At 35.8% G+C, this 23,121-nt stretch overlaps 1 protein-coding gene across 1 annotated transcript in view; it reads left to right on the top strand.

Moving 5' to 3' along the window:
• Window positions 1-23,121, top strand: part of CHRNA7 (cholinergic receptor nicotinic alpha 7 subunit) — a gene marked incomplete at both ends in the record, with an annotated part of 121,058 nt that overhangs the window by 71,704 nt on the left and 26,233 nt on the right. The gene's annotated exons all lie outside the window — the stretch shown is intronic.

Consider the following 23,121-nt stretch of genomic DNA (forward strand, 5'->3'; position numbering starts at 1 on the left):
GCAGGCCTCTCACTATAGCGATCTCTCTTGTTGCAGAGCACAAGCTCCAGACGCGCAGACTCAGTAGCTGTGGCTCACGGACCCAGTAGCTCTGCGGCCTGTGGGATCTTCCCAGACCAGGGCTCGAACCCGTGTCCCCTGCATTGGCAGACAGATTCTCAACCACTGCGCCACCAGGGAAACCCCATACTGTCTTGATTACTTTAGCTTTGCAGTATAGTATGAAGTCTGGGAGCCAGATTCCTCCAGCTCCATTTTTCTTTCTCAAGATTGCTTTGACTATTCAGGGCCTTTCGTGTTTCCATACAAATTGTGAAATTTTCTGTTCTAGTTCTGTGAAAAATGCCATTGGTAGTTTGATAGGGATGGCATTGAATCTGTAGATTGCTTTGGTTAGTATAGTCATTTTCACGATGTTCATTCTTCCAATCCAAGAACATGGTATATCTCTCCGTCTGTTTGTATCATCTTTAATTTCTTTCATCAGTGTCTTATAGTTTTCTGCATACAGGTCTTTTGTCTCCTTAGGTAGGTTTATTCCTAGATATTTTATTCCTTTTGCTGCAGTGGTAAATGGGAGTGTTTCCTTAATTTCTCTTTCAGAGTTTTCATCATCATTAGTGTACAGAAATGCAAGAAATTTCTGTGCATTAATTTTGTATCCTGCTACTTTACCAAATTCATTGATTAGCTCTAGTAGTTTTCTGGTAGCATCTTTAGGATTCTCTATGTGTAGTATCATGTCATCTGCAAACAGTGACAGCTTTACTTCTTTTCCGATTTGGATTCCTTGTATTTCTTTTTCACGTCTGATTGCCGTGGCTAAAACTTCCAAAACTATGTTGAATAATAGTGGTGAGAGTGGGCAACATTGTCTTGTTCCTGACCTTAGTGGAAATGTTTTCAGTTTTTCAGCATTGAGAATGATGTTGGCTGTGGGTTTGTCATATATGGCCTTTATTACGTTGAGTTAAGTTCCCTCTATGCCTACTTTCTGGAGAGTTTTTATCATAAATGGGTGTTGAACTTTGTTAAAAGCTTTTTCTGCATCTATTGAGATTATCATATGGTTTTTCTCCTTCAGTTTGTTAGTATGGTATATCACATTGATTGATTTGCATATATTGAAGAATCCTTGCATTCCTGGGCTAAACCCCAGTTGGTCATGGTGTATGATCCTTTCAGTGTGCTGCTGGAATCTGTTTGCTAGTATTTTGTTGAGGATTTTTGCATCTATGTTTATCAGTGATATTGGCCTGTAGTTTTCTTTTTTGGTGACATTTCTGTCTGGTTTTGGTATCAGGGTGATGGTGGCCTCATAGAATGAGTTTGGGAATGTTCCTCCCTCTGCTATATTTTGGAAGAGTTTGATAAGGATAGGTGTTAGCTCTTCTCTAAATGTTTGATAGAATTCGCCTGTGATGCCATCTGGTCCTGAGCTTTTGTTTGTTGGAAGATTTTTAATCACAGTTTCAATTTCAGTGCTTGTGATTGGTCTGTTCATATTTTCTATTTCTTCCTAGTTCAGTCTTGGCAGGTTGTGCATTTCTAAGAATTTGTCCATTTCTTCCAGGTTGTCCATTTTATTGGCATAGAGTTGCTTGTAGTAATCGCTCATGATCCTTTGTATTTCTGCAGTGTCAGTTGTTACTTCTCCTTTTTCATTTCTAATTCTATTGATTTCAGTCTTCTCCCTTTCTTTCTTGATGAGTCTGGCTAATGGTTTATCAATTTTGTTTATCTTCTCAAAGAACCAGCTTTTAGTTTTATTGGTCTTTGCTATCGTTTCCTTCATTTCTTTTTCATTTATTTCTGATCTGATCTTTATGATTTCTTTCCTTCTGCTAACTTTGGGTTTTTTGTTCTTCTCTCTCTTAAGTGCTTTAGGTGTAAGGTTAGGTTGTTTATTTGAGATATTTCTTGTTTCTTGAGGTAGGATTGTATTGCTGTAAACTCCTCTCTTAGAACTGCTTGTGCTGCATCACATAGGTTTTGGGCCGTAGTGTTTTTATTGTCATTTGTTTCCAGGTATTATTTGATTTTCTCTTTTATTTCTTCAGTGATCTCTTGCTTATTAAGTAGCGAATTGTTTAGCCTCCATGTGTTTGTATTTTTTTACAGTTTTTCTCCTGTAATTGATATCTAGTTTCATAGTGTTGTGGTTGGAAAAGATACTTGATACGATTTCAATTTTTTTTAATTTACTGAGGCTTGTTTTGTGACCCTAGGTATGATCTATTCTGGAGAATGTTCCATGAACACTTGAGAAGAAAGTGTATTTTGTTGTTTTTGGATGGAATGTCCTATAAATATCAATTAAGTTCATCTTGTTCAATGTATCATTTAAATCTTGTGTTTCCTTATTTATCTTCATTTTAGTTGTCTGTTGGGGAAAGTGGGGTGTTAAAGTCCCCTACTATGAATGTGTTACTGTCGATTTCCCCTTTTATGGCTGTTAGCATTTGCCTTATGTATTGAGGTGCTCTTATGTTGGGTGCATGTATATTTACAATTGTTATATCTTCTTCTTGGATTGATCCCTTGATCATTATGTAGTGTCCTTCTTTGTCTCTTGTAATAGTCTTTATATTAAAGTTTATTTTGTCTGATATGAGAATTGCTACTCCAGCTTTCTTTTGATTTCTGTTTGCATGGAATATGTTTTTCCATCCCCTCACTTTCAGTCTGTATGTGTCCCTGGGTCTGAAGTGGGTCCCTTGTAGACAGCATATATATGGTTCCTGTTTTTGTATCCATTCAGACAGTCTATGTCTTTTGGTTGGAGCATTTAGTCCATTTACATTTAAGGTAATTATCGATATGTATGTTCCTATTAGCATTTTCTTAATTGTTTTGGGTTTGTTATTGTAGGTCTTTTCCTTCTCTTGTGTTTCCTGCCTAGAGAAGTTCCTTTAGCATTTGTCGTAAAGCTGCTTTGGTGGTGATGAATTCTCTTAAACAGTTATGCACCCAGCACAGGAGCACCTCAATACATAAGGCAAATAATAATATCTAGTATATTCCAAAATGTAGATATCACATGGCTTCTGTTCTCTCATCACAAAGCTCTAAAAGTGGAATTTATCAACAAAGCAATAGTAATACAGTAATATGTATATATGTATGTATAATGTCCGCTTAATTTTTAAAAAAAAACACTCTTAAATTAATCTTGGCTATAGGAACTTTTAAGAAGTGTCTTTTAAAGAATGAATAACAATGAGTATGAACATGTCAAGACCAGAGACAGATGCCAAAGTCGTGTCTAAAGAAAAAAAAACAAGGAAGTTTGAAATTTGATTAATTAATCCTATACCTCAAAAAGTTAGCAAATGCATATCAGAAGAAACTGGAAGAAACTAGGATGAATTAGTAAAGACATACCAGAAATGATTTTTAAAAGGCATAAAACAAACACACATTTAAAAAAAAGAAAATTCAAAACTAAAATCTAGTTCTTTGAAAACGTCAAAAAAGTGAATGAATGAAAGAACATATGTATAAATTGAACATCTGGTTGAAATGGGTGCTTTTTGAGGGAAATAAAAATTACTAAATATACCTAAAAAGTAGAAAATCAGAATAGACTTAAAAATACATAAAAATGGAAAAGGTAGGCAAATATATACATTTAAAAGTTACATTTTTACATTTGAATTTTACATTTTCAAAGAATAGATAAATACACATTATATAAATTGTTCTAGAACATGATAAAAGATAGAAGATTTATAAAGCTAACAGATATTAAACATGACAAAGACATCTGAATAGAACTATTGACAAATCTTATGTGTCAATATGAATGCAGATACCCTAAAAGAATACCGACAGATGAATTCCAGCAGTGCACTAAGTGAAAAATACCAAATAATTTTTATCCCAGGTAGGCAAGGATGGATTAACTTGGTAGATTTACTAATGCAAGTCACGTTAATTTGTATCCATGTTAAAGAAGGAAACAAATTAACGGACAGAAAAAATATTAAATTCAGCTCTAATTCTTGATTTAACACATTATAAACCAAGACTAGAAGAAAACTTTCATAATTGGATAAATACAATCCACAAGAAAACTGCAGTAAACATAAACTAATAGTTGAGAAGTTAGATCCACATCCAAGTCAGACATAAGGCAAAGATGCCAGATATCCCTCCTGTCAGCAGTCTGCTGGAGGGTGTAGCCAGAGCACGACAAGAAAAAATTGAAAATAAGAGATCTAAATATAGCAGGAAGACACAACACTGCTGTAACTTCTAGTTGATTATTGACTTAAAAATAGAATCTGCTGACAAACTTGGAGCTAAATAGAGTTGAGCAAGGAAGACGAGATAATAGCTGAGCTACACATCAGTGACTAACAGAGAAGCAAAATGGAAAACAGGATCTCATTTACAATAGTGAGCATAACAGTGAAATACTAAGGGATAAATCTGGGACAAATGCACCAGCCCGTGAGAGCTGAATTTAACAATTATTCTGTCTCTGTTAAGATTATGTCTTTGCTTCCTTGTCTAACATGGATATGTAGTGAATTGCATTAGTAAGTCTACCGGTTTCATCCACCTTTGCCTATCCAGGATAAAAACTCACCAAAGCATCTGAAAGAGTGTGCAACCAGAAGTACCATTGCTGTGGGGGACCAGGTTTCGGGACCAGGGTCTAGATCCGCTCTGCCCCCATGTAAGCCATGTCTGCAGTCCTTCTGCACCAGGTCAGAGTGTTCATGAGGAGACATTCAATGGGCTTTAAAAACTCCCAGGCTGCTCAGAGGTTTCTTTGGTATGGTCCTCTGAGTCCTTGCAAACCATGTGGGTACTCTCAATCTTCCGGCTCATTTTGACTTTTCTGATTTGATTTTCTGGCTTCTGCTCTGCTTAAGAAACTCCCAAGTACTTGTTAGCAATGGGGGCTTCATCTCTACCTCCCTCAGGGTGCGATACAGCAGGTTTGGAGTACAGCTGAGGAATCTGCTACAAGTGGTCTATGGACCAAACTTTGAAAGACTCTGACCTGCTGGGCACAAATACCAACTTACATATCTTTAATTAGGTGGAAACTAGGAGGAATTTGGGGGGGTTGATGTCATGAATTTCAGCCCATACAATAACCTTAATTAAATTCTTGTCTCCCTCTTGCTGTCCAGAGAGAGAGACCAACTGAATGATGAAAGATGCTCACGACATTGGTGGCCTATGGCAAAAGAACAAATGGGAACTTGATTCTAACCATCTGAGTGCTTCTCCCCGGTACTTACCTAGGTATTCTCATTTTCCCAGGGTGCATTAATGCTTTAGGGAATTATTACAGGATTCCTTATGCATTTTGTAATCAACAGGCAGGATATGTTATGGCTATAACATAGGCCCTTTGATGTTCTCAGTAAGCAGAACCTAGGATGGGTTCCATTTTATAGACTTCCAGTGGGTGCCTCTAAAGGCTTGTGGCAGGTGGCATCTGGGTTTGAAGGTGATAGTTCTTCCTGAACTTCCAGTGGACATTGTCACATTCTTTTTATCTGGGCTTTGTTGACCCTTTTACCTCATTTATTGTGAAAGCCAACTTCAGATTGAGAGCAAAAAAAAAAAGTCTTCATGGTTCAAAAGAGCAGTATCATTGGCCATTACAAAGTCAAATTGCTTCATTTCTATCCTCCCTTCCCTAAACAGCTAAATGTCATTTTATATATCTGTCAGTCCATCCATTTAATACATTTTGATGTGGTTATAATGACTGCATTTTTCAGTAATTATAAACATTTTCTATGTTTCTATGGGCACTTCCTAATTATAATTTTCATGGTAACATAAGATTCCATTGAGATGATATATTTTAATTGACCATTATTGGATATTTGGTGTCTTAATTTTTTAAAAAAAATTCTAAAATGGATGACTAATAACCTGCTGTATAAAAAAGTAAATAAAATAAAATTCAAAAATTCAAAAAAATAAAGTGCTTATTAAGAATATTAAAAAACAAAAAAAATAATTCTACTTTTTATTTTGAACTAATTATAGATTCACAAAAAAACAGAGAAAAATGTACAGGGAGGTACATCTTCCTATCCTTCCCAGTCTTCCCCAGTGGTAACATTTTAAATAAGTCCAGTAAAATGTCATAACTGAGAAATTGACATTGGTACAATCCACAGAGTTTATTCAGGTTTCACCCATTTTACATATGTGCATTTGTGTGTGTGCATAATTCTAAGCAATTTCATCACATGTGTAGATTTGTGTAACTCCTCCTACAGTTAAGCTCTGGCACATACTCATAGGATATCCATCTCTAGAATTATGGCATTTCAGTAATATTATATAAATGGATCCATACAGTATGTAACCTCTTGAGAGTGGCTGAATAACATTCCATGGTATAGATGTACAACATTTGTTTAAATATTTATCGATTGAAGGACATTTGGGGAGTTTACAGTTTTTAGGTATTATAAATCTACCATGAAGATACATGTACAGGTTTTTAGGTGAACATAAGTTTTTATTTTTCTGGTATAAATTACACAAGAGTATAATTGCTGGGTTGTATAATACATAGATGTTTAGTTTTCTAAAAACACTGTCATACCCTTTTTCAGAGCACCTGTACCATTTACGTTCTCCTCAGAAATACGTGACTCAAGTTACACTGCCTCTTCACAAGGATTTGATGTTTCCATTATTTATTACTTTGGTCATTCTGTTAGGTATGTAGTAATATCACATTGTGGTTTTGCATTTCCACAAGGGCTAATGATATTGAACATTTTCCATGTATTTATTAGTTATGCATATCCTCTTTAATCAAGTATCTGATCATTTCTTTTGCCTTTTTTCTAATTTGATTGTTGCTGGGTTTTGTTATTATTTATTTTTTACTATTAGTTTTGAGAGTTCTTTATATATTCTGTGAGTCTTTCTTCAGATATGTGTTGAAAATATTTTTTATCCTTCTATAGCTTGTCTTTCCATATTCTTTTTGTTTTTGAATTTTATTTTATTTATTTTTTATATGGCATCTTTTCATATTCTTAACTGGATTTTTCACAAAGCAAATTTTTAAAAAAATTATATACATGAAATCTACTTGATGGATTGTGTTTAGGTGTCAAGTCTAAGAAATCTTAGCCTACACCTATGTCCTGAAGATTTTCTCCTGTTTTCTTCTGAGTTTTATAGTTTTAAGAGTTACATTTAAGTCTGTGATTCATTCTGAGTTAATTTTTGTGAATTCTTGTATAATATGTGAGGCTTAGGTCAAAGTTCTTTTCCCCTATGGTTTTCCAATTGCTCCAACTCCATTCTTTGAAAAGGCTATATTTCTCCTTTGAATTGCCTCAAATCCTTGATAAAGTCAGTTGCGCAGATCTGTGTGGGTTTACTCTTGGGTTCTCTGTTCTGTTCTATTGATCTGTGTCTGTCCCACTACCAATGCAATACTGCCCTGTTTGCTTTAGCTTTAAGTAAGGCTTAACATTAGAGTTTTTCCTCTTACTTTATTCTTCTTTTACAAAATTGTTTTAGATCGTTTAGTTTCTTTGCCTGTCTCTATAAATTGAGAATGACCTTGTCCATGTCTACAAAAATCTTACTGGAATTTTGATAGGAACTTTGTTAAACCTACAGATTATTTTGGGGAGAATTGACATACTATGTTGACTCTCCCAACGTGTGATTGTGTTTATCTCTTGTTTAAATCTTCTATGATTTCTTTCATGGGTATTTTGTAATTTTGTATTTTGTAATTTTCAGTATACAGGTCCTGTTCATGTTTTGTTAGATTTATATTTAAGAGTTTCATTTTTTTAGCAATTATAAATGGTATTGAACATTCAGTTTCCATAGTTCCATTTAGTTTCTATAGTTACTAGTATATAGACATACTATATACTATATGTGTTTATTATATAAATTTTGGGTGTACATTATAATCTGACATCTGTATACACTTCAAAGTGATCACCACTACAAGTCTAGTTACCATCCATCGCCATACAGTTGACCCACTTCACTCATTTTGCCCATTCCCCAAGCCTCCTTTCCCTCTGGTAACCGCTAATCTGATCTCTATACCTTTGAATTTGTTTTTGCTTTATTTTGTTTGTTTATTTATTTACTTTTTAGATTCCACACATGAGTGTAATCATACAGTATTTGTCTTTCTTTGTCTGACTTATTTCACTTAGCATAATACCTTCAAGGTCCATCCATGTTGTTGCAAATGGCAGGATTTCATTCTTTTTTAATGGCTGGGTAGTATTCCATTGTGTGTGTGTGTGTGTCTTCTTTATCCATTCATCCAGTGATGGACACTTAGGTTGTTAGGATATCTTGGCTATTGTAAATTATGCTGCAATGAACGTAGAAGTGCATGTATCTAATCAGATTAGTGTTCTTGTGTTATTTGACTAAATAACCAGAAGTGGAATAGCTGGACCATATGATGGTTCTAGTCTTAAGTTTTTAAAGAGTCTCCTTGCTGTTTTCCATAGTGGTTGTACCAATTTACAGTCCCACCAACAGTGTACAAAGATTGCCTTTCATCCACATCCTCTCCAATGTTAGTTATTTCTTGTCTTTTCAATGATGGCCATTCTGACAGGTGTGAGATGATATGTCACTGTGGTTTTGATTTGCATTTCCCTAATAATTAGTGATGTTGAACATTTTTTCCATGTGCCTGTTGGCCATCCCTATGTTTTCCTTGGAAAAATGTCCATTCAGATCCACTGCCTATTTTTAATTGGGCTGTTTTGTTGTTGTTGATTTGTGTGAGTTCTTTATATATTTTTTGATATTAACCCCTTATCAGATATATGATTTGCAAATATCTTTTCCCATTCAGGAGGTTGCCTTTTTTATTTTGATGATGCTTTTCTTTGCTCTTCAGAAGCTTATTAGTTTGATGTAGTCCCATTTGTTTATTTTCACTTTTGTTCCTCTGGTCTTTGGAGTTAGATCCACAGAAACATCACTAAGGCCAATGTTAATGAGGTTACCACCTATGTTTTTTGTTTGTTTTTAGGAATTTTATGGTTTCAGGTCCTACATTGAAGTCCTTAATCCATTTGAGTTAATTTTTGTTATGATGTAAGATAGTGGTCTAGTTTTATTGTTTTGCATGTGGCTGCTCAGGTTTTCCACCATTTATTGAAGAGACTATCATTTCTCCATTATATGTTGTTTGCTCCTCTGTTGTAAATCAGTGGTCCATATATGTGTGAGTTTATTTTGGGGCTCTCAATTCAAGTTCCATTGACTTGTGTGTCTGTTTATGTACCAGTACCATACTGTTTTGATTACTATAGCTTTGTAGTATAGTTTGAAATCACGGCTCATGATATCTCCAGCTTTCTTCTTCTTCCTCAAGATTGTTTTGGTTATTCATGATCTTTTGTGGTTCCATACACATTTTAGAATTCTTTTTTCTAGTTCTGTGAAATATATTAGAATTTTGATAAAGATTGCATTGAATCTGTACATTGCTTTAGGTAATATGGACATTTAAACAATATTAATTTCTCCAATCCATGAACATGGAATAACTTTCCATTTATTTGTGTCTTCTTCAGTTTCTTTCATCAGTGTCTTATAGTTTTCAGTGTACAGGTTTTCATCTGCTTAGTTAAATTTATTCCTAGGTATATTATTCTTTTTGATGCAGTTGTAAATGGGGTTGTTCTTAATTTCTCTTTCTGGTAGTTTGTTATTAGTGTATAGAAATATCATGGATTTCTGTATATTGATTTTGTATCCTGTGACTTTACTAAATTCATTTATTAGTTCTAACAGTATTTTGGTGGGAACTTTAGAATTCTCTCTATATAGTATCATGTCATCTTCAAACAGTGACATTCTGATTTGGATGCCATCCATTCTGATTTGGATGCCTTTTATTTCTTTTTCTTGCCTAATTGCTCTAGGCTAGGACATCTGATACTATGTTGAATAAAAGTGGCAAGAGTGGGCATCCTTGTCTTATTACTGATCTTAGGGGAAAAGCTTTCAGCTTTTCACCATTGAGTATGATGTTACTTGTGGGTTTGTCATATGTGGCCTTTATTAGGTTGAGGTACACTCTCTCTATAGGCACTTTTTTGAGAATTTTTATCATAAATGGATGTTGAATTATATCAGATGCTTTTTTCTGCATCTATTGAGGTGATCATATGATTTTTATTCTTCATTTTGTTAATATGATGTATCACATTGATTGATACATGGATTTGAACCATCCTTGCATCCCTGGAATAAATCCTGCTTGATCATGATATATGATCTTTTTAATGTATTGTTGGATTAAATTTGCTAATATTTTGTTGAGGATATTTACATCTATCTTCATCAAGTATATTGACCTGGATTTTTCTTCCTTTTTCTTTTTTAAAATTTTTTTCTCTGTCATGCCCTTATCTGGTTTTGGTATCAGGGTAATGCTGACTTTGTAAAATATATTTGGAAAGTTTCCCTTCTCTTCAGTTTTTGGAAGAGTTTGAGAAAGATGGGTATTAAATTTTCTTTAAATATTATATGCAATTCACCAGTGAAGCCATCTGGTCCTGGGATTTTGTTAGATTTTTGATTACTGTTTTAGTCTCTTTACTATTGATTGGTCTATTCAGATGTTCTATTTCTTCATGATTCAGTCTTAGAAGTTTGTATGTTTCTAGGAATTTATCCATTTCTTCTAGGTTATCCAATTTATTGTGCATAATTGTTTGTAATAATCTCTTATGAGCCTTTGTATTTCTGTGGTATTAGTGTAACTTTTCCTCTTTCATTTCTGATTTTATTTATTTGAGTCCTCTCTTTTTTTTCTGGTTAGTCTAGCTAAAGGTTTGTTAATTTTGTCTTTTCAATGAACCATCTCTTAGATTTGTTGCTCTTTTCTATAGCTTTTTGTCTCTATTTCATTTATTTCTGCCCTAAGTTTTATTATTTCCTTTCTTCTACTAATTTTGGGCTTTGTTTATTCTTCTTTTTCTAGTTCTTTTAGGTGTAAAGTTACATTTTTTGGGGGGGAATTTTCATGTTTTATGAGGTAGGCCTGTATTGATAAGAACTTTTCTCTTAAAGCCACTTTACTGTATCCCATAGATTTTGGTATGTCATATTTCTGTTTCATTTCTCTCTAGGTAATTTTTGATTTCTCCTTTGATTTCATTGATGACCCATTGGTTTTCAGTAGCATGTTATTTAATATCCACATGTTGTGGGGTTTTCCCCCCATTTTTTTCTTGTGATTAATTTCTAATGACCCCATTATTATATAATACCTGTCTTTGTTTTTTATTTCACTGTTAGATTTAAATTCTATTTTGTCTCATATGAGTATGGCTACTTCAGCTTTCATTTCATTTCCCTTTGCATGGAATATCTTTTTCCATCTCTTCACTTTTAGTCTGTGCCTGTCCTTTCTTCTGAAGTGAGTCTCTTGTAGGCAACCTACTTACGGGTCTTGGGTTTTTTGTCCATGCATCTACTCTGTGTATTCTGATTGGCAAATTTAGTCCATTTACATTTAAAGTAAGTATTGATAGGTATGTATTGCCATTTTATTAATTGTTTTCTAGCTATTTTTGTAGTTCCTCTCTCTTTTATTCCTCTTCTCTTTTTCTCTTCCCTTGTGTTTTGTGGTTTTCTTTAGTGTTATGTTTAGATTCCTTTCTTATTTTCTTCTGTGTATTTACTATAATTTTTTTTCCTTTTGGCTACTGTGAGGTTCACATATCACATCCTGTGTAAGTAGTAGCCTGTTTTAAGTTAGTAGCAACTTAGGTTTGAACACATTCCAAAACTTTATCTTTTTAATACCACCTATGTTTTATACTTTTGATGACACATTTTATCTCTTTATTTTATGCATCCCTTAAGTAATTAAGTATTATAATTTTAGTTAATTTTATTGCTTTTATCTTTTAACCTTCATGCTTGTTTTATGTGATTAATTTACTATATTTATTATTCACCTTTCCAGTGAGATTTTTACTTTTGTATGTTTTCTTATTATTAGTTAGTACCATTTCTTTTCAGCTTAAAGAAGTCCCTTTAACATTTCTTATTGGGTCAGTTTAGTGGTGATGAACTCCTTTAGCTTTTACTTATCTTGGAATATCTTGATCTCTTCTTCAATTCTGAATGATAACCTTGCTGGGTAGAGAATTATTGGCTGGAAATTTTTTGGTTTTTTTTTCCTTTCAGCACTTTGAATATGTCATGCCACTGCCTCTGGGCTGTACAGTTTCTGCTGAGAAATCTACTGATAGCCTTAGGGGTTTACCTTGTACATAACAAGTTGTTTTTCTCTTTCTGCTTTTAGGATTCTCTCTTTATCCTTAACTTTTATTATTTTAATTATAATATGTCTTGGTGTGTGACTCTATAGGTTCCTCTTATTTGGAACTTGCTGCACTTCCTGGACCTGGAAGTCTGTTTCCTTCCCCAGACTAGGGAAGTTTTCAGCCACCATTTCTTCAAATAATTTTTCTGACCCTTTTTCTTTCTCCTCTTCTTCTGGAACCCCTATAATGCAAATGTAATGTTGTCCCAAAGGTCCCTTTAGGTATCTTTGCTTTTTAAGTTCTTTTTCATTTTACTGCCCTGTCTGGATGAGTTCCATTTTGTCTTCCAGCTTGTTGATTTGTTCTTCTATCTCATCCAGTCTGATGTTCAGCTCTTCTAGTGTATTTTTCAGTTTAGTTGTAACTTCTGTTTGGTACTTTCTTATATTTTCTGTCTTTGTTGAAGTTCTCACTGTGTCCATCCATTCTTCTCCTGAGCTTGGTGAGCATCTATATAACGATTACTTTTAACTCTTTGTCAGGTAGATTGCTTATCTCCATTTCATTTAGTTATTTTTCTGAGGTTTTGACTTGTTCTTCCAATTGGAGCATATTCCTCTGTCTCCTCATTTTTCTTAATTCTTTGATTCTATATATTAGGTGAATCAGCTATCCTTCCCAGTCTTGAAGGAGTGGCCTTATTTAGGAAATGTCTTGTGGGGCTCAGAGGTGCAATTCTGCCTGGACACTAGAGCCAGGCATTCAAGGGTTGTCCCCTATTGGGGCTGCATGCACCCTCCTCTATGGTGGGGCCACAGCTGCTTCTGTGGCATGCTGGTGGGCTGGGCTTCCCTCCAGGATGGCTGAGGGGCCTAGCTACAGCTGCTGTGGTGTGCTGATGAGTGAGGCAACCCCCCAGACTGGCTTGGAGGTCTACCTGTGATGGCTGCACTGACTGGTAGGTGGGGCTGATGTGGCAGGAGTGGGTGGGGCTCTCAGTGGGGCACACTGGTGCTAACAAGTTAGAGCAAGAATTTCAAAGTGGTGCCCACCAGCACCAGTATTAGCAAGGTAGTCTGAAATGGCAAAAGATGGTTCTTGGCACTGTCTTGCGTTCCCCAGGGAGCATCTGAAATAGTTCTTGCCTCTCTGGTGATGCTTCAAGGTTAGTAAGTGGGTCCCCTTGACCTACAGTCTATATGCTTTTCAATCTGGTGTTTTTATGCTGGCTTTTGGGTTGAGTGAGTCTGCATGTGGGCCCTTTAAGAATGAATTTTCTCTTCTCTCAGTTCTGTGGTTGCCCTGGATGTATTCCCTTTTGGTTTTTCTTTTTTTTTATTATTGAAGTATAGTTGATTTACAATGTTGTGTTAATTTCAGGTGTATAGCAAAGTGATGCAGTTATATAAAATATATATATATTTTATTTTTCAGATTCTTTTCCATTATAGGTTATTACAAGATATTCAGTATAGTTCCCTGTGCTATACAGTAGGTTCTTGTTTATCTGTTTTATATATAATAGTGTGTATATGTTAATCCCAAACTCCTAATTTATCCCCTCCCTCCCCTTTTGGTAGCCATAAAACTGTTTTCTATGTCTGTGAGTATATTTCTGTTTTCAAAATAAGTGCAAAAACTATGGAATGCTTCACAAGTTTGTGCATCATCCTCATGCAGGGGCCCTGCTAATCTTCTCTGTATTGCTCCAATTTTAGTATATGTGCTGCCAAAGTGAGCACTCTCTTTTGGCTTTTAAAATCAGGTGTTTTGGGGGCTTGTCTCTCCTGTGCAGGATCTAGGGGTCAGGGTGCCTGGTGTGGAGCTTGAATCCCTCACTCCTCAGAGAAGAGATCTGGGCCTTTGTGATCCCTCCCGATTGTGGATCACCGCAGCCAGGGTGTGGTTTCCTCCTTGGTGACACATCTCTCTGCCTCTCCTCACCGTCTCAGTGTTGTCCTTTTACTCTTTGTTGTAGAGATTCTGTTCCTCCAGCTTTCGGGTCCTTTATGAGGGGATTATCCCATATGTAGTTGTGGATCTGCTGTGTCTGTGGAAGGAGGTGAGTTCAGGATCATCCTATGCCACCATCTTGAACCCTCCTTCACAATTTTTCTAAAATGTTAACCTTGTATCCTCTGACCTTGCTCCACTCATGTATTAGTTTTAGGAGTTGTTGTGGGGTTTTGTTGTTGTTGTTGTTAGAGATTTCTTGGGGTTTTCTACATAGTCATGCAAATGATTTCTATCATCACGTCAACTGCAAATAAGACAGTTTTTTTTTCCTTCTGATCTCTATGCCTTTATTTCTTCTGCTTTCCTGGTGAGGACTCCAGTATTATGTTGAATAAGGGTGTTGAAAGATCAGGAATAAGATCTGCCTTGTTCCTGATCTTAGAGGGAAGGCATTCAGTCTTTTTGCCATTATGTATGATACTAGCTGTGGTTTCTTTGGTAGATGTTCTTTATCAGGCTGAGGAAGTTCCCCTCTATTCCAGTGTTCTGAAAGTTTTTATTCTGCCTGAGTGTTGAATATTATCAGTGTCTTTTTCTGCACCAATTGGTATAAGCATCTGCTTTTTATTCTTCAGCCTCTTAATATGGTTGATTTATTGATCAGTTTTGAAATACTCCAACCAATGTTGTACTCACGGAATAAACCCCACTTGGTTATGTGTATAATTCTTTATATATGCTGCCAAATTGTATTTGCTAATTTTTTATTAAGGATTTTTGTGTCTATGAGGGAATGTACTCTATACGTTTCTATTTTTTTTCTTATTCTTTTTTTTTCAGTACTATCCTTGTGGTTTTGGTTTCAGAATAATATTAGCTTCTTAAAATGAGTTGATAGATATTCTCTCATCCTCTATTTTCTGGGAGAGAGTTATAGAATTGGTATTAATTCTTCTTAATTGTTGGTAGAATTTTCTAGTGAAACCATCAGGACCTAGAGGGTTCTTTTCAGGAATTTTTAAATTAGTAATTCAATTTGTTTAATAATTCTGTGACTATTCAGCTTATTTATATCCTCTTGTTTAAGTTTTAGTAGGTTGTGCTTTCCAAGGAACCAAGGAATTTGTGTATTTCATCTAAACTGTCAGATTTATATGTGAAGAGTTGTTTGTGACATCCTTTTGTCATTCTTTTGATGTGTGCAGGGCTTGTAGTGAGATATTCAAATTCATTCCTGATATTGGCTTCTCAATTTTTTTTTCCCCTCTTTTTTTTGTGGTATGTGGGCCTCTCACTGTTGTGGCCTCTCTCGTTGCAGAGCACAGGCTCTGGACGCGCAGGCTCAGCAGCCATGGCTCACGGACCCAGCCGCTCCGCGGCATATGGGATTTTCCCAGACCGGGGCACGAACCCACGTCCCCTGCATCGTCAGGCGGACTCTCAACCACTGTGCCACCAGGGAAGCCCTGGCTTGTCAATTTAATTGATCTTTTCAAAGAAGTAGATTTTTGTTTCATTGATTTTCCCTATTGTTTTTCTTTTCTCACTTTCATTGATTTTTCTTCCTATATTTATTATTTCCCTCTCTCTACCTGTTATGAGTTTATTTTTCTCTTCATTTTTTTTGGTTACATGAGGAGTCAGCATAGAGTTACAGACTTGAGACTTTTTTCTAATGTAAGCATTTACTACTATACATCTCTTTCTCAGCACTCTACCTGTACCTCACAAATTTTGATAAGCTGTATTTTTAGTTTTTTCAGTTCACTTTATCTTTTGAGTTTCCAACCATAGACTTTCTCTTTGACTCATAGATTATTTAGAAATTTAGTGTTTAGATTCCAAGTGTTTGGAAATTCTCATGTTGTCTCCTTTTTACTTGTTTTTAATTTGATTCCATTGTGGAAAATCACACTCCATATGGTTTAAATTCTTTTAATATTGTTGAGGTTTTTATGGCACAGTTTGTGGTCTGTCTTAGTATATGCTCCATGGGGACTTGAAAACAATGTGTTTTTGCTGTGTTGGGGGAAGGGTTTTATGTCAGTTAGGCCGTATTGGTTGATGGTGTGTGAAGTTCTGTGACTTTCCTGATTTTCTGTCTAGTTGTCCTCTCATCAAGTGTTGAGAGAGGAGTGTTGAAGAATGTAGATTTGTATCTTTCTTTCTTTCTTTTTCTTTTTTTTTTACTTCCTTCTGATTTTATTCACATACTTTCCAGCTTTTCAGCTCGTTTGGGAAAGAATTTATGATTGTTGTGTCTTCTTGGTATGTGGAGTCTTTATCAGTATGTAAATTTATATCTGCCCTTTGTAATTTTCTTTCCTCTAAAGTCTAGTTTATCTGGTAATAATATAGTTGATCTTGCTTGTTTTGATAATATTTTCTTGGAATATGTAATTTGGTTGGTAGCCTACAGGCCTCACCTCTCTGCTGATGGTTCCTTTGATGTTTAGCTGAGGTAGGACTATTACTTAAAAGTTTTCTGTCTCCCTGGCTGCCCTTTCCTGGTCATTTTGCTTTTCTCAGGACATTTTTGTTGTTGTTGTTTTTCTCTGCACCTGTTAATGCTTCTCCAGTACTCAGTTTGGAATATAAGAGACAAATGGAAAACCCAGGGACTGTGTCAGTCCTTCTGCCTTCTCTTCATTTTCACAGCGGTCCTATGTTTATTTATATTTTATGTTAAGAGTTTTAGGCATAGTTAATGGAAGTAATAGTGCTGCAAAACACTAATAACAAAATACCATACTCTGGGCATTTTTTTTCACTTAAGTAAATATTTATTTGGGGAAGAATCCCCAGGCCATTACATTTTATTTCTTATTTATTTATATACTGTGTTATTCCCAAGAAACTCTTAAAGTGACTGTAATGGATACATAAAAATGGAGACGTTTATTTCTGCCAGCCAATTCGGTTCCTGGTGAACGATCCCATCCTGGCCTGTAGATGCCTGCCTTCACACTGTGTCCTCTATGGAAAAGAGAGAGAGAGAATATGAATATTAATTTCTTCCTATTCTTATAAGGCTACCAGTCCTATTGGATTACGGCCCCATCCTTATGGCTGCATGTAACCTTAATTACCTCCTTAAAGGTTCTGTTTCCAAATATATTCACATTGGGGGTTAGGACTTCAACATATGAATTGGGGGAGGTGCAGTTCAGTCCATGCAAATAGGTAAAAGTGTCTATTCTCTCCCTAACTGAAAGTCTGAGCTCTAATTTTTGTTTTATTGAAATTGGTAATAAACATATTTGTGACTATAATTATTTTAATCTTATTTTCCAAGACGAAACATGGAATTTTTAAGCTTCTTAAATCCTCTTATTACATTTTGTGAAATTTCTTTCCAAACACGTTATACCAGCTTGGTTCACTTGAAGCACTTCTTGCTTCAGTGTTTTGGTGGAAATACTTAATATAATTTTAGGCAGGAAATATTTAGATTAACTTCTTGAAGATAAAAACAATATTTCTGTTTTGTCAAGTGCATATGCTTAGTTTACTTAGATTTCATATTTATTCAGATGAATGTTGATCAATTTCTTTACTATGTTCAATCTAAAGGGAAAAGCTCCCCTTAAGAAGATTAGTCTGGTCACTTTTCAGCCAGTTACTGGGGAACTTCAGGCATGGATTTGGTGGCCCCACTTATGTGGGAAGTTCCCATGGTGGCATACATGCCAGGTCAGAGGTCACTGAAACACAGGTGGGCAGAGTGCAAAGTCAGCACCTTTCCCTTTGTGTTTTCTACTCACCTTCACTCACGTTTGAATTTCCACACCTGATTCACAGTCCTTGTGTGAAAAGTAACCAAGGGCACCAGTGGCAGAAATTCTCCCCTCCCCAGCAGGGGTGGCTAGCTTTCTTTTGTCCTCTTTGTTTCATGGCTCTGGAGAGAAAGGGCATCACAGGTTACACAGCTCAGAAATGGAAAACTCACTTTTACTTCATGGACTCATTCACATCCATGAAGTAGGCTGCCTGACCTCTGTGTTGGAGGGACTGCAGGGGCTCTGAGCAGCCCGGGAGGATGGAGGCCCGTGCTTTCCCCACATGGAGCCCTGGGAGCTCAGGCAGTTATCCTGGGTCCTGGGTCACCAAACAACTCTCCTAGGGAGGCAAGGGTGACACCTGGGCCCTACCCACTTGCCCAGACCAGGTGGACTGGAACCGACTGCTGTGGAAACACTGCCCTATCTGAGAAGGGGGCTGGAGGAGTATCTCCTTCTCAGTGCAGGAAGGTGAACAGGAAGCTTGCCTGTTTCTGGCTGTGTGGGGGAAGCTCCATGTCACAATCAGGGGGCTCGGAGGCTGAAGATTCATCCCAGTTTTTGACGTCTGGAAGCTGAGGTGTGCCCTGTCCAAGCTCCATGGTGGTGCATCAGGGTTTGAACCCTGAGTTTTCTGCCACCTGACAAACAGCACAAACTACAGTGGTTGGTGTCCAGGAGTGGGGGCTGGAAAGCTGTGTGGCGACAGCCATAGGGCTCTGCTCTTCTACCCCCCTCCCCCTTGTCATTTCGCTTCCACCAACACCGTGGCTGCATCTGTGTCCCCTGAGCTCTTGCTCTATATCACCCTTCATTAGATTTTACAGCAAACGTTACAAAGACTGTTTGTTAAAGGCAAACAAACATATGCAAATAGATGAGTTGAAAATTAAACTTACAAAAGATACATAAATAAATAGCACCTCCCTTGGAGCAAATATTATCAGACATAACAAACTGCAGATCTCGATCTAAACTTTAGATAATAGGAACTAATAAATAATGTTTAAATAATTAAACACAATTAAGAATTGAAAATGCAAGAAAAACGCAAAGCACTCTTTAAAAAACAGCTTTGAAAAAAATGACATAAAATTAATAGAGATGAGAAATGTAGGCATCAAAATTAAAAACTCACCTTATCGGGCTCCCCTGGTGGCGCAGTGGTAGAGAGTCCGCCTGCCGATGCAGGGGACACGGGTTTGCACCCCAGTCCGGGAAGATCCCACATGCCGCGAAGCGGCTGGGCCCGTGAGCCATGGCCGCTGAGCCTGCGCATCCAGAGCCTGTGCTCCGCAACGGGAGAGGCCACAACAGTGAGAGGCCCGCGTACCGCAAAAAAAAAAAAAAAAAAAAAAAAAAAAAAAAAAAACTCACCTTATCTACAAAACAGAAATAAATCCACAGACATAAAAAACAAACTTATGGTTACCAAAGGGGAAGGGTGAGGGGGGGATAAATTAGGAGTTTGGGATTAACATATACACACTACAGTAGATAAAATAGATAAACAACAAGGACCCACTGTATAGCACAGGGAACTATACTCAATATTTTGTGATAACCTAAAAGGGACAAGAATCTGAAAAAGAATATATATATATATATATATATATATAACTGAATCAGTGTGCTGTACACCTGAAGCTAACACAACATTGTAAATCTAACAACATTGTAAAACTAACACAACATTGTAAAACTAACACAACATTTCAATGAAATAAAAAATTAAAAACTCAGTAGAAGCATTGGGTGTCAGGTGAGACACGGTCAAAGGAGTAGAGGTAATTTCCTAGATGAACCATAGCCAGCTAAATAGGTGGAAAATATGAAAGAATGGGGAATGGATGCATTGGTGGATGGTGTTTCTATGTACCAGGTCCTGGTCCAAATGTTTTACATATATTTACAACCTTTCTGAGAAGGGTACTGTTATTATTTTGCAAAGAAGTCAAAAATAGGAAAAGTCATCAAAATAATAGCACAGTGTGTCTGAGGTCATGCAGAAAACAGATGTGGATGCATGAACCCCATCCTGGATCGACCCCACATGTAACCTTGTGAGACAGGGCATATGAGTTCCTCTCTTGCGTAGGTGCTCCCACACGTGGTGGCTGGTATTGTAGAAGGAAATAATAGAAAGAATGTGGGAGAAGTGTTAGGAGATGATTTTTCAGAGGAAAGGTAAAATTGTGACCCATATACAGATATAAAAAACGAACACATGCTAAAGAATTTATTTTACTCACAAGACATGAGGGAACAAGGCAGATGTTAGATCCAATTAAAGGAAAAGTCAAACCAGGACAAATGTATATGAAGTAAAGGAATGTTGAGATGAATTGTAAGTGGACATAAAATGTGTTTATTTACAGGGCGCAGGAAGTCAAATCACCACCAGTGAAATCACTCCCAGACAACACATAATTTATGCATCTATCCTCTGCTTGCAGCTTCCAAAGAGCTTCCAAAGAGCTCAGATGTAGTCCCATGCCTTGCTCAGAGCTGTATGCTTTTAGAGGATGCAGTTTTCCGGTGAAATACGACTTTTTCCTCCAGAAGCCATGTTCCAAAAGAATGGCTGAGAATTTAATAATATTGATGAAAAACATAAATCCTCAGTTTCAGGAGATACAAGAAGTCTGTGAAAAGGTAGATAATAAGAAACGGGCACCTAGACAACTTTGCTAAAAGCGGCAGAACGCCCAAAGCTAAGGAGATACTGGAAAAAATGAAAGGAAAAAAGATAGTTTGCTACAAAGGGATGACGATTAGACTGACTGCAGGCCTTTTAGAGGCAACAGTAGAAGACAGAAAAAAATAAGAGTAACTTTAAATTTTGAGAGAAAATAATCATCAATGTAGAATTCTGTCCTGGCTAAACCCTTCTTTACATGAGGGGCAAAATCAGGACATTTTCAGGAAAACAAAGACTAAAGAAGTTACCATGAAGAGGTAAACTGCCATGATGAAATACCAGAAATACACGTATTAAAGAAACTACCAGAATATACATTTAGGAACAGGGTATGAGAAGGAACGCAATTGTTAAAAATTCAGGTAAATATAAACAGTTTTGAACATATATAATAATAATGATGAACTTGAGGGTGAAAAACAGATTAAAATGATGGAAAATAGTAACATGAAAGGCAGTATTTGGATGGTCCTTGTAGGTAAAGCACTTAGTTGGACTTAAGTTGCTCTGGCAGAACATAGAGCTGTCAGCTCTGAGTAAAGTATACACGTTAAAAATGTAAAAATTGAAACTGTCTATGATACATTGCTAAAGTGGGGAAAAGAAGCAAATTCTAAAGAGTATTGTATGTAAGATCTAAAATTTTGTTTAAAATATCTGTATGTATGCATGTGCATTATATACAACTGATGTATCCACATGCATAGAAAAAGGTCAGAACAAAATGTTGAAGAGGTTACCTCTGAGTTACAGAATTGTGGGTAATTTTAATTTTTGTTCCTTCAGTCACCTCATAATTATTGCGTCCCTACCAAGTGTTTTCTGTATTTCCCTTTTTGTGAATATGTTTTATTTCTGTAATTAGAAAAGAACAATACATGTTTGTTTTAAAGGGATTAAAAAATGTAAGAATAACCATCAGAAGCATAAGAATAATTTTTTAAACTTCCAGACAGGTAAGAAGTGAGTAGGGAAAGAATAAAGAAAATGTGAGAAGCCTATAGAAATGAGGGAAATGCAAGCAAAGGACGGTGAAATAAAAAGCACAAAATTAAATAGTAGGAATAAAACCAAACATTGTAACAGACAAGATAAAGGATTAGGCAGCTAGTTAAAAAGACAGAGATCCCCCAACTATATATTTTTAAAAAATCCAACTGTACACCATTTGTGTGTGTGTGTATATATATATATATATATATATATATATATATATATATATATACACATATATATGTGTGTGTGTGTATATATATACACACACACACACCATTTGGATATATATTTGAACTAAAGCATAAGTACACAAGAGACAAAAAAAAAAGGAAAAAGATATACTGGGCCAACAAGAATAAGATAAAATTAGAATGGCTATGTTTATAACAGGAAAATGTACACACACACGCACTCTCAGGTGCACGCACACACACGCACTCTCAGGTGCACGCACACACACTATAAGAAAAAAGGTGCAATTAAGGTTAAAGATCAAGTCATAATGATAAAAAAGAAACAATTTCTGAGAATATTTAACAAATTTCACATGTATGCACCTAATAAAATAGCTTTGAAACAAATGAAGAAAAATTGGCAGATAAATCCATAATTGTGGTAGAAGATTTTAATGTACTGTTTTTTTTAGTAATTGATAGCTCAAGAAGGAAGAAATGTGTCAGGATATAGAACTTCATAATTAACAAGCCTCATCTAATGTAGAGAAATAGATACAGATAGACACATATAGAAAAACAGATGTGTCCTTGTTCTACTAAAAATACATATCTGGAGAACTAAGTACCCAAATGTGAATTAAAAAAAAAAAACTTTAGTGTGTGTGAATGTGTGTGTGCATGTGTGTATATATGTAGGGAGAAATCCATAGCCTTAAATGCTTACATTAGGCAAGATTTTAAAACTAAAATTTGTGAATTAATTACCAATCCCAAGAAGTTAGGAAAAAAATAATATTAAGTAAATAGAAGGAAGAATAAAGAAAAGAGTAGAAATTTATTAAATAAGAAAAATAAGATAGAAATCAAGAAGGAATAAGTTGGTTTTAAAAAGAACTAATAAAATGAACACACCTCAGGGAATAATTATCAAGAAAGTAAAGAAGAGAGAATATTATGGACAACTTTATGCCATTGAATATGGAAACTTAGCCAGAAATTATTTTTTCTAGAAAAATATAAGCTGGTTCTAGACAAAATAGAAAAATAGACAAGATAATTGGATCTCTCTACCTATCTACCTATCTATCATCTATCTATCTTTAAAATATGCTTTATTTTTTAGAGCAGTTTTAGATCCCCAGCATAGTTGAGAAGGTTCAGAGATTTCCCCACAATGCACTGCCTCCCCGATTATGAACACCCTCACCAGAGTGGTATGTTTGTTACAATCG

The sequence above is a fragment of the Leucopleurus acutus genome (assembly GCF_964270905.1).
Source record: "Leucopleurus acutus genome assembly, chromosome: 1".
Classification (NCBI taxonomy): Eukaryota; Metazoa; Chordata; class Mammalia; order Artiodactyla; family Delphinidae; genus Leucopleurus; species Leucopleurus acutus.